The following is a 12,859-nucleotide window of genomic DNA, read 5'->3' on the forward strand; positions in this document are numbered from 1 at the left end:
GTGGGAGGAGCAAGGAATCGCCAACGTTAGTGACACTCACCTTTGTCACTAACGTTGGACTAAGCCACTATGAGCCACGTTAGTTGCTACGTTAATTGCATTAACATGGAAGCTAACGTGAAGGAAAGAAATGATGAGCCAATGTTAGTGATACTCACCTTTGTCACTAACGTTGGAGATGGCAATCACCACCACGTTAGTGGCCACGTTAAGACAATTAACGTGAGAAGGGGCGTTCAGAGCGTTAGTGACAAACACTACAAGGTTTTTCTTTATTTGTGGCAATTTTTTTTTTATTTGTGGAGGTTTATAACCCCCACCAAATGGTTTGTGGAGGTTTCTAAAACCCCCAAAATTTGAGGTGCCACGAGGTCTTTTGTGGGAGTTTTTAAAAACCTCCACAATCTATTCAGTGGGGGGTTTTGTGTGCTTTCAGTGGAGGTTTTATATTGGACTTTTGTGGCAATTTTAAATCACTTTTGTGACGGTTTAAAACCTCCACAAATCTTGTAATTATTTATTTATTTTTAATTTCAAATCAATCATTAATCTCATCTCATTTACATATTCTCAAATTAAAAATTTATTTTTTAATATTAAAATTTAAAAACTAAATTTTTTATAACACAATTCCTCAATATAAAACATAACTCTATATATAAAAAAAATTTCCAATATCAATAGTTCCAAATATAATTGCATATGGTATTGCTACATAACTATTACTATTTTTCTTTAAAAAATAAAAAAAAAACAACTTCAATATTTCAATATTCTAATATTTCAATATTCTTCAGGTGCTGTAACACCAGAAAAACATAGCAAGAAAATGTCATGATCCAAAGAAAAAAAAAGGCACAATTAGAGAAACTGAAGTTCCGACCTTCGGGCCCAATCCATAAGATGGTCAGTTGGTGGTTCAGTTGCCAATGCTAGTGCTCCCAAAGTATCCATGATAAGATTCACCCACAAAATCTGTAGAAAGAGCAATGAATATGCAGACAACAGGGATATCAGCTGAAACATAAATTGAGGGGCAAAGCCAGAGAGCAAAACACAGGGAGACAACAGACCTGCACTGCATTCAGTGGGACATCACCAGAGGAAACAACAGCAACAACATTTATAACAAGAGCTGCTACATTTACTGTAAGCTGAAACTAGATAAATTTCTGAATATTTGCATACACAGAACGTCCCCGTCTCACAACCTACAACCGCATAGATTTTGAAAGATACAAGAGTTATGCTCAAAATATCAAATTCATTTTTAGCTTGCAAAACACTATACAAAAGCAATCCAAAACGGTGCAGTTCAATTATATACAAACCTTTCATTGGTTGGCATATTGAATAACTACCTAAATACCCATATAGTAATGCCAGAAATAAATTATTTTTTAAGATGTAAATACTATCCATAAATGATGCATCATTTATTAAGATAATTTAGGAACAAAATAGATCTCTCAAATTGAAAAAAAATAGGTCCAACCTTTACAATGGACATGGTAATTTAACAATTTTATCGAGGATGATTGAAAATAAGTACCTTAACCCCATATTTTTGGCAAAGCTCCACTGAATCTTTGACTCCAGGTCGACAAGGATCCTGCATGTCAAATATGAGATTAAGAATAAGATATTTAACCAGCAGAAGCGTATCTTAGAGTCAAATGCTATCATAAGTTAGAGTTTATTAATGATTTCTGTGTTAAATGCAAATGCACAGAATCCACTTACAAGATATTGGTTGACATAGACAATTGTAATTAAGCAAACAGGTGAAATTGGCTGCTATAAATGAGTGTGCAAAACACAATAAACTTTATATAAACATCAATGACAATGATAGACATGTATTCAGAGGAAATACTTGCCTTCAGACCAACAATAGCTAACAAAACAAGACTATCTTTTGTGTATCTTCAAACCTTTTCCTCATCCATGTCTATCAATTGGTCATTTGCATCAATGTACCGTGGACAACAGGCTAGGACAATCTCAGTAGCACCTTTCCAGTGTATGTGAACTTCAGAGTCAGCCTGCAAACAGAGATAAAATTAACTTCCTTAAAATGTTCCCAAATTTCAAATCGATGAGAGTTCAATCGATATCTTCCAAATTCCATAGAATCAATGAAATTTTGTGCTCCTAATGTACCTTGAATGCATAAGGCTTACTATATACAACCTAAATTAAACCTTCATATATTTATAATTAAATTAAAGTATATATTAGCAGACAATTTTTTCTTTTACCTGATTGGCAATATACTTAATATTCATTGTGAAATGTGAGAGAGATAAGATTAATTAAGTTTTCTTATTGACATATATGTAATCAATTATACAATATGAGTGGAAGTTAAGTTTAAAATATATAATTGGCAACATTCGTATCATGGATCAGATAATAAGGTTCTAACTTCTAAACAACCACAAAGCTAATAGTTTAAAAATTTAAATTAATTAATCGTATCATTAGGCGACCTGGCATAAATAGGATATACTATTATGTATCTATACAATATTGTAATTATCTTCCAAGCAATTGGAACTAGTAGATAGCTTCTCATCAAAGTTTTAACTTTACTAAAAGGTGCTAAAGGAACCGCATGAAACTTGGAAAGTTGAAGGGTTAGTGGATAGTGAAGTCTTTAATCTCTTTTGTCTGAAAGCATTTAAACAACCCGAACCTGCAGAAGGATTTTTGGATTTGTCCAAAGAAGTGATCAAGTATAGTGGTAGTTTTCTATTGGCACTTAAAGTATTGGGTTCCTATCTTAATGGTAGGCCTATTGCGGTTTGGCATAGTTCTATTGAAAAGATAAAGAAGTCTTCACATCTGACATTATTGATGTATTGAAAATAAGCTATGATGGTTTAGATTCTATGAAAAAGGATATTTTTCTAGATATTGCTTGTTTCTTTAAAAGACGGGAGAAAGATTATGTAACAAAGATATTAGAAGGATGTGGTCATCAGGCTGTAATTGGTATTGATGCTTTGATTAATAGAGCATTGCTCATTATAAATGAATATGATCAGCATTGATGCAAAATGCAAATGAGGAACAACGTACCTCCAGAATAGCATGGAACTCTTCCTTAGCTATCACAAGCCTATCGGTATCACTTGAATCAACAACATAGATTATTGCTTGAGTAATTGGAAAGTAACACCTCCAATAAGGCCTAGAAAGAAAACTACAACAATACACCAAAAGCAAAAAGATTGGTAAAAGCAATGGAGACTACACATAAAAGAGAGTTATATTCAGTAGACTACACATAAACACTAAGTGCAGCAAGTTCAAGATAGTTTGGTCTCCTAAGATATTCTCCGTAGTATTGCAAAATAAAAATTCATAGATTTAAGAAGCATTATTAAAAATAACTAAATAGATAAATATAGTAATAACAAAATAAAAGACAAATGGCAATTAATCAAAAAAGTTTTGAGAATGAAACCAAATATTCCATTCAAAACAAACCTTTTGGAACAGAGGGTAGCACTAGAATAGGAAGCCTGCATGAAAAAGTGAACAACAGTATATAAGTAGAGATCATACTGAAAAACAGAAGAAAAATCGAGACAAAAATAAGGAACATAGCTTATCCTTCAAGAGTATGAAGATTATTTCTTTATGTAATGCCACAAGCAGAAAGCAAATATAGCAACTAGTATGATCAAGCTTACTTGTTCCGCATATAAGACATTATTCGACCCTCTTTTAGAAGGCTGTGATCTCCCAAAACAACAGCAACAACATCATAACCTCGAAGGGTCAAGCTCTCATAAGCAGAAACTGTTCCAGAAATGTGCAAATAGCGGACCTAGAAAAATGTGCAAGCCTTTTGCATTAACATATAAATTGAGACATATATTCATTTGAAATTGAAATTGTAACTAAGGTACCAAAATTCTGGAGCATCAAATTCACCTATATAAGTCACATTAAAGTGATCCAGAAGCACCAGGACTCGCAACTCCACCTGCAGTTTCCACCACACATATAGAAGTTATTGAAGACTATGGAGAATTGTTGCTTCTCTCTGGAACCCTTTAGATTCTTTTCCACCTGCAGAACACTTCTATAATATCTATGGACATGTTTTCATGTTGAACCTACAAAGAAAGCATAAACAAGTACAGCTTAGTTGTAATGTTCATACCATTCAAATTATTAAAAAAATACTTAAATATTATAATTATCACTGTAAAAATTGTGAATATTTAACTTTGTTCTGATGTGAACATTTCTTGAATATGTATTCTAACCTGATTTCTGAAAATATATAGATGTAAAAACAAAAAGAAAAGAAAGTGTTCAGCTCCAAAATTTAACTCCAGTTACCAGCTTCTGTCAAATCTGATTTGGAGAGTAAGGAACCAAAATGGAAGATACATAGATAAAATAGTTCAGTAAATTAAATGCTTTACTTTTATCTAGTAACTAACTGGAGTCAGAGAACTTTAACCACAGGAATCACTCCACACGAAAACAAATGAAAACTGAAGAAGAAAAGAAAACAGACTGAAATAGTGGCTCGATTCAGAAGCTTTCAACGCGGCAACTACAGCGGCAAGAAGTCCAGGTGCAAAAGCACTCACTTTCTCAACCTCATGCTCAAACAGCAACAGCTTCTGAACGAGGTCTTCTTCCGTCACGAGAGAAGCTTGGAGGTGCTGATTGCTGAACCAAAGCCGGAATAGCTCCTCATTCAAGAATCACGTTCACCACTTCCTCTGCAAGACACAACCACTGAAGGATTTACACTAGAGACATGCACGACCGAATTTGCCAAAAATCGAAACGAAGGGAGCAACGCGCTAGGAGATCGAGGAAGAGGAACGAAGGATTTACCGTTTTTTGCAAGATCGGCGAGCGCGTGAGTGGCGCTTGGCGGCGGCTCGATCTGACTCCTTCCATGAGAAAGTGGAGTTGAGGATGGAAACCTGCTCTTGGACCTCGGCAAGGATGGCGTCGCAGGCATCGCCGGTTACTCTCCCTCTGATCTCAGATGCTACGGTGAGCTTGATGACTGAGTGACAATGGCGAAGAGATGAATACCGCGGTGGCTAGTAGATCTAGGGTTCATTCTCAATCTTCTCCTTTTTTGAATTTTTTTGGACAAGTTTTTGGTTGGAGTTAAATTTGTTTGGGTTTACTCAGAGTAGGTTAGGGATTGGATATTGGTTTAGAAAATTGGGCTTAAAAAGTTTAATCTAACTTTAATCAATGGGGTTTTATATTTTGCCATAAATAAAATATATTATGGAGGTTTTTTAAAACTTCCACTAAAAAACTCCCATAATCAAGTAAAAATCTTGTAGTGAAAGGTAAGTGTCACTAACGCTCTCGAGGCTAAGGCATGCCCACGTTAAGAGCCACGTTAGTTATACTAACGTGGACTCTAACGTGAGAAAAAGGGGGCTAATTGTGATGACAAGTCATCTTAGCCTAGTTTTACTAGTCTTTTTCCTTTGTTTTCATTTAGTTTTATGCACTTTCTTAAGCCATAAGTAAGCCAATTGGGTTGAATTTCATGTTTCCTTTGATTCAATCAACCAGGATAAATTGATGCATTTTCATGAGTTTTTGTTCCATAATTGCTCATATGACAAGAAGAAGAACAACTCTCATGATTATGGCATAGCTTTGATACAATTGTTGATTGATGATAGGTGAAATAAAGCTTGGAAGAAGGTTGCAAGAATAGGCTTGAAAAGAGGGATTCACGTTTGAGCTAACTTTTGCCTCAAACGTTAACTCAAACGTGAGAAGCAGAGGAAGAACACCCTGGAGAAGAACCAACGTTTGTGCCAACGTTTGACCTCAAACGTTGAGGCAAACGTTGGCTAAAGAAGAAGCATGGGAAGGCAACGTTTGCGCCAACGTTTGCCTCAAACGTGAGGTCAAACGTTGGCGCCACAAGAACAAGCAAAAGCACCCCTGGAGCAAACCGATGTTTGCGCCAACGTTTGCCTCAAACGGGAGGTCAAACATTGGCGCCATAAAAGCAAAGAAGAGCACCTCTGTTTGATGCATTGAGTGAGCCACGTTTGCGCCAACGTTTGCCTCAAACGTTAGGCCAAACGTTGGCCAAAAAGAAATGCATGGGAGGAGCCACGTTTGAGCTCACGTTTGACCTCAAACGTTGGCTCAAACGTGGATAACAGCAACTTGGCCGAGCTGCATAATGTCACACACGAAGACGTTTGAGTCAACGTTTGCCTCAAACGTTGACTCAAACGTGAATGGTTCATGGCCCGGTTCACTAATGGATTTCTTCCCAACACCAAGAACAATCAACGGAGGCTATTATCAACCCAATTCCATCAAGGCTAAAGGCCCAATTCAAGGCTTAATGATCATTTGAAGAAAGTGTATAAATAGCTTAGGATTTGAAGTTTTAGAGGAGCTTTTCTTTTTAGAGTTTTCTTGAAGAATTTTCATAGTATTCACAGTAAAGAACTTTTGGGTTTTGAGCTGTTTGGAGATTCTGAGTTTTGGGGAAGGAGAATTGAATTCTCTTCCTCTTAGTTTTCTTGTTTTTTCAATTTCATCTACACTTGTCTTGAATCTTGGGTTGAAGAATTGAGGAAATTCTGTCTCAATCTCATCTTGAGATCTCTCTCTGTTTTGATTTACTGCATCATTGAGAATTTGCGATTTCACTTCTTTTCTTCTACTGCTGGATCTTTACTTTTCTTGCAATTGAATTCTGAATTTGGATCTAGGAAGGCATTGAGATCTAGACTTGGTTATCTAGTCTCTTAGGTCCTGAGATCTAAAATTTCCTTTTATTTCTCTGTTGAACGCTTCTTCAAGCAATTTACATTTTCTGCTTGAGATCTACTGCAATTAAATTCATCTTTTACTTCCCTGCTTGTTGCAATTTACTTTTCCTTGTTTAATTCTTGCAATCCCACATCCCTGACCCATTTACAATTCAAGCCATTTAAATTTCTTGCACTCTAAGATTCTGCAATTTACATTTCTTGCGTTCTAAGTTTCTGCCATTTAATTTCTTGTTCTTTAAGATTTAGTACTTTTATTTTCTGTTCTCTTTAATTTCCTGCAAATCACCCACTCCCCTTTACATTCTATGCAATTTAATTCCTGTCAACACAATTTCACACAATCAACACTTGTTTGCTTGACTAATTCAACCACTAAACTAAAATTGCTCAATCCTTCAATCCCTGTGGGATCGCCCTCACTCCCGTGAGTTATTATTACTTGATGCGACCCGGTGCACTTGCCGGTGAGTTTTGTGTCGGATCATTTTTCGCACATCAAAGAGCAACGTTATTGGCAAAGGTAAACGCCAATAACGCTTGTGATGGACCAAGAGGCAATGTTAGTGGTTACGTTAGTGCCACTAACGTTCAAGTTAATGTGAACCATCTTGGGCTAGGAACGTTAGTGAAAAAGGTGATTGTCACTAACGTTCTTGAACCCACATTTTCACTTAATGTTAATGCCACTAACGTCCTAGCTAAAGTCCATGCCTACTTCACACTTTCTCTGCAAGTAAAGCTGAGCCCACTGAAGATTCCAAACTGCTTCAACTCAAAATCCAAAGGCCCATATCCAAGACTTGAAGAGCCAACTAGAAGATCAGAAGAGTAGTATATATAGGAGTAGTTTTGAACTAGAGAAGAACTTTTGGATTGAGAGAACCACTCTCTGTATAATTTTACTTTTTCTGCAACTTCTAGTTTTACTTTCAGAATGTATTTTCCATCTTTACTTTCCATTCCCAGAGCTATGAACAACTAAACCCCTTTCATTGGGTTAGGGAGCTCTATTATAATTTGATGGATCAATAATAGTTTTTATTATTCTTCTTCTTTCTTTTCTCTTGATTTTACTAGAAAGCTTTCAATCTTCATCCAATTGGGTAGTTTTCTTGGAAAAGAAGCTATTCATACTTGGATCTCTTCGGAACCTTGGAAGAGGAATGAAGAGATCATGCTAGAAATGCTTTCTCATGTTGGACCAAATTGGGGTTTGGATGGATATAGTGACATATAATCCTACCAACATTTTGATTTGGGAATACATGTGGTATAATCAGTGACCACACTTCATCTCTTCTCATGAGCAATTAGACCAAGGAATTGGCTATTGATCAAGATTTGAGAGATTGAATTACCAAGGAATTAGAATTCAATCACTTAAGATTGCCAAGGAGATCAATGAATGCATTGATTGAGGAAGAGATGAAAATGAACTTGATCTGGAGAATGCAACATCTCCTGAGCCCAATGAATTCTCCATTTCTGATCTTACCCATTCTCTTTATTTTCTGCCATTTACTTTTATGCTGAATTCCCCATTTCCCATTTAAGATTCTGCAATTTATTTTCTGTCATTTATATTCAGTTCTTTATTTCAGCATTTACAATTTCTGCTATTTACTTTCCCACCATTTAATTTTCTACAACTCTTAAATCAACTTTTGCTTAGCTCAACTAGAACATTCCTCCGATTAAAGTTGCTTGACCAATCAATCCCTGTAGGATTCGACCACACTCTTGACGACAATTCAGTATACTTGCCGAGGGAAATTTGTTGAGAGACAAGTTTCTGTGCATCAAGTTTATGGCGCCGTTGCCGGGGATTGATTTTGTATCAACAATGATTAAATTAGTGGATAACTAGATTGAGTATTTTTCTTTTGTTTGATTTAATTTCTGTTTGAGTGATTTACTTTCCGTTTTAGTTATTTTCTTCCCTATACCCCTACCCGTTTGTGGTGTTCTCTTATTTGTTACAATTCAGTTCACTAACCCACTAACTGTTTGATATATTGCATCACTCACACTAATAGTATTTCTGACAAGAATACTTCCTGCATTTATCTCTTTCTTGCTTGTGCTTTGTTGGTTGTATGACAGGTAGAAGAAGCGGGGCTTTAAATTCTTTTGATTCTGAACCTGAGAGAACCTTCCTTAGACTAAGGAGGGAAGCAAGAGGAAAGAGAGTCATTAGTGTTGAGGAAGAGGAGGAGTATTTTGAACCAAACATGGATGAGAATATGGAGAACCATCATGAAGAAGAGGCTCACAACCATGGCAGAGAAGGACCAGTGCATCATGCTGGACAAGAAAGAAGAGTTCTAGACTCTTATATCAATCCAAACCCAGGAAACTGTGGAAGTAGCATCCAAAAGCCAACCATACATGCCAATAACTTTGAACTAAAGCCACAGCTCATCACCCTTATTCAGAACATCTGTTCATTCAGAGGAAGTGTCCAAGAAGATCCCAATCAATATCTCACCACATTCCTGAAGATATGTGATACTGTGAAGTCTAATGGTGTTCATCCTGACACCTACAGACTGCTTCTGTTTCCCTTCTCACTCAAGGACAAAGCATCTAAATGGCTGGAATCCCTCCCGAAGGAGAGTTTAATAACCTAGAAAGATGTGGTGAACAAATTCTTGGCGAGATTCTATCCTCCTCAAAGAATCAACAGGTTGAGAGCTGAAGTACAAACCTTCAGGCAACAAGACGGTAAAACTCTCTATGAAGCATGGGAGAGGTTCAAAGACCTAACAAGAAGGTGCCCGCCAGATATGTTCAATGAATGGGTGCAGTTACACATTTTCTATGAGGGTCTTTCGTACGAATCAAAGAAGGTAGTAGACCACTCATCCGGGGGATCTCTGAACAAGAAGAAGACTATTGAAGAAGCCATAGATGTCATTGAGACTGTAGCTGAGAATGACTACTTCTATGCTTCTGAAAGAGGCAACACTAGAGGAGTGATGGAGTTAAACAACGTGGATGCACTGCTAGCCCAGAACAAGATGATTACCAAGCAGCTGGCCGATCTTACCAAGAAGATGGAGAGGAACCAAGTAGCAGCAATCACTACCTCATCAGCAGCTCAAGAAGGAGTGAATACAGAGGCAGAGGGTGATCAGGAACAAGCCAACTACATTGGAAATTCACCTAGGCAAAACCATGATCCATACTCCAAAACTTATAATCCTGGTTGGAGGAACCACCTAAACTTTGGGTGGAAAAATCAACAAGATCAAGGCCAAGATCAGAGACGCCACAACCCCAACAACAATGCAGCTCACCAACATTCCACACAGAGATCATATCAACACTCACCTAACAACACATCTCAACATCCATACCAAAGCCAAAATGGCCCTTCTCATCCCTCCAATCTCAACTCACCATCATCCGAAGATAGACTCTCAAGGATTGAGACCCTACTTGAACGAATATGCAAAGAAGTCCAGGACAGTAAAATGTTCTGAGAGGAAGTGCGGTCCAATATGCAGAATCAAGATGCTGCCATCAAGAAACTTAAAACACAAATTGGCTACCTATTCAAGTAAATTCCCAGCCATAACCTGTGCAGCAACACCGATCCAAACCCAAGAGAGGAATGTCAGGCTATCACCCTCAGAAGTGGGAAGGAATTGAAGGAAATTTCCAAGAAATCACAAGAGAATAACTCAAATGAAGGGAAAAAGGAACGAGATGAAGTCCAAATTCCCATTCCCAGTTCACAGCAAAAAGGAGAAATGCTGAAACCAGACGTCCCAAAAGCTCTATACCCTCAGCAATTGAAAAAGAAGGGGATGACAACCAATTCTTAAGATTTCTGGAAATCTTCAAGAAACTACAAATCAACATACCCATTGCTGAAGTAATAGAGAAAATGCCGCTCTATGCCAAGTTTTTAAAGGAATTAATGACCAAGAAGAGAAGCTGGAAGAGCAATGAGACTGTGATACTAACCGAAGAATGTAGTGCCATCATTCAGCACAAACTACCCCAGAAATTGAAGGATCCTGGGAGCTTCCAGATCCCTTGTATTATAGGGGAAATCACAGTGGAGAAGGCTCTGTGTGACTTAGGATCCAGCATAAATCTGATGTCAGTAGCTATGATGAGAAAAATGAGGATTGAGGAGGCTAAGCCAACAAAAATGGCCCTACAACAGGCAGACCAATCGTTCAAGTTTCCTCATGGCATAGTAGAAGATTTACTAGTGAAGGTAGGAGATTTTATCTTCCTAGCAGACTCTGTAGTGCTGGACATGAAGGAGGAAGCCAAGGCCTCCATCATCCTGGGAAGACCGTTCTTGGCCACTGCTGGAGCTATCATTGATGTTCAAAAAGGTGAACTCACCCTAAGATTACACAATGAAAATATGACATTCAATGTGTTCAAGGCCATGAGTTACCCACCAGAACCATTGGGCGAATGTATGAGGTTGGATTTACTGGAAGACGCAGTACAAGAGATTTTTGAAGAAGAAGAACTTGAAGGGTTAACAGAGGAGGAATCAACATCTAGCGAAGAGGCTGCAACAGCAGAGATTCATATACAGGGTGCACCAAAGAAAGAGAATGAAAAAAAAGAAGCACCCAAACTTGAACTCAAAGTACTTCCACCCACTCTCAAATATGCAAACTTAGGAGAGAATGAAAGTTACCCAGTGATCATAAATTCAGCCCTCACCCAAGATCAAGAGGATGAACTACTCCAAGTATTGCGAAAGCATAAGGATGCCATTGGATGGACCCTCGCTAATCTGAAAGGAATTAGTTCGGCCATATGCATGCATAAGATACTGTTGGAAGATGATGTCAAACCATCCATTCAACCCCAAAGGAGGCTGAATCCAGTCATGAAGGAAGTGGTACAGAAAGAAGTCATAAAGTTATGGCAGGGAAGGGTGATCTACCCGATCTCAGTCAGCCCCGTGAAAGTTGTCCCAAAAAAGGAGGAATCACTGTAGTCCCCAATGAGAAGAACGAACTAATCCCCACAAGGACCGTCACAGGATGGCGGATATGCATAGACTACAGAAAACTCAATGAAGCTACAAGAAAAGATCATTTCCCCCTTGCTTTCATGGATCAGATGCTGGAAAGACTTGCAAGACACGCATATTACTGTTTTCTCGATAGTTATTCAGGATATAACCAAATAGTGGTTGATCCAAGAGACCAAGAGAAAACCTCATTCACTTGCCTATATGGAGTGTTTGCCTATAGGCGCATGCCATTTGGGCTATGTAATGCACCTGCTGATAGCACGAAAACTTGCCCTTCAACAAATTTCCCTTCGACAAGTATACCGAATTATCGTCAAGTAATAACTCACAATAGAGTGAGGTCGAATCCCACAGGGATTAACGGATTAATCAATCAATGGTTAATTGATTATCCTAGTTAGACGATTCATATTTGGATGATGAGCAACAGGGAATTGTAAATTGACAGAAAAGTAAAGAAAGCAATAAAGTGCAGAAAAGTAAAATGGCAAGAAAAGTAAATATAAGAACTAAAAATAAAATGAACATTGGGATCAAGAGATATTGCAATCCTCCGGATCAAGTTCATTCTCATCTCTTCCTCAATCAATGCATTCATTGATCTCCTTGGCAATCTTAAGTGATCGAATTACAATTCCTTGTAATTCATTCTCTCAAATCTTGATCAATAGCCAATTTCTTGGTCAATTGCTCATGAGAAGAGATGAAGTATGGTCACTGATTATACCACATGCATTCCCAAATCAAGTGTTGGTAGAATTATAGTCACCATATCCTTCCAACCCCAATTTGGTCCAACATGAGAAAGCATCTCTAGCATGATCTCTTCATTCCTCTTCCAAGGTTCAGAAGAGATCCAAGTATGAATAGCTTCTTTTCCAAGATAACTACCCAATTGGATGAAGATTGAAAGCTTTCTAGTAAAATCAACAGAAAAGATAGAAGAAGAAGAATAAGAACTACAATTGATCCATTGAATCACAATAGAGCTCTCTAACCCAATGAAAAGAGTTAGTTGATCATTGCTCTACAA

General features: G+C 37.6%; 1 long non-coding RNA gene across 3 annotated transcripts; it reads right to left on the reverse strand.

Annotated features, from left to right (window-relative positions):
• Window positions 1–634: 634 nt before the first annotated feature.
• On the reverse strand, window positions 635–5,215 carry LOC112783715 (uncharacterized). 3 transcript variants are annotated; one of them, XR_003816484.2, is made up of 10 exons: window positions 4,870–5,215; window positions 4,541–4,751; window positions 3,946–4,130; window positions 3,702–3,838; window positions 3,496–3,530; window positions 3,085–3,208; window positions 1,881–2,045; window positions 1,553–1,612; window positions 1,074–1,211; window positions 635–975 (listed from the first exon to the last, which is right to left on the reverse strand). It is a non-coding gene; the product is annotated as an uncharacterized lncRNA (long non-coding RNA). The 3 variants fall into 3 exon arrangements; XR_011878854.1 differs by having other exon boundaries at window positions 4,541–4,767; window positions 4,870–5,186; XR_011878855.1 differs by having other exon boundaries at window positions 4,617–4,751; window positions 4,870–5,172.
• Between the last annotated feature and the right edge of the window lie 7,644 nt (window positions 5,216–12,859).

Source organism: Arachis hypogaea, chromosome 20 (assembly GCF_003086295.3).
Source record: "Arachis hypogaea cultivar Tifrunner chromosome 20, arahy.Tifrunner.gnm2.J5K5, whole genome shotgun sequence".
Lineage (NCBI taxonomy): Eukaryota > Viridiplantae > Streptophyta > Magnoliopsida > Fabales > Fabaceae > Arachis > Arachis hypogaea.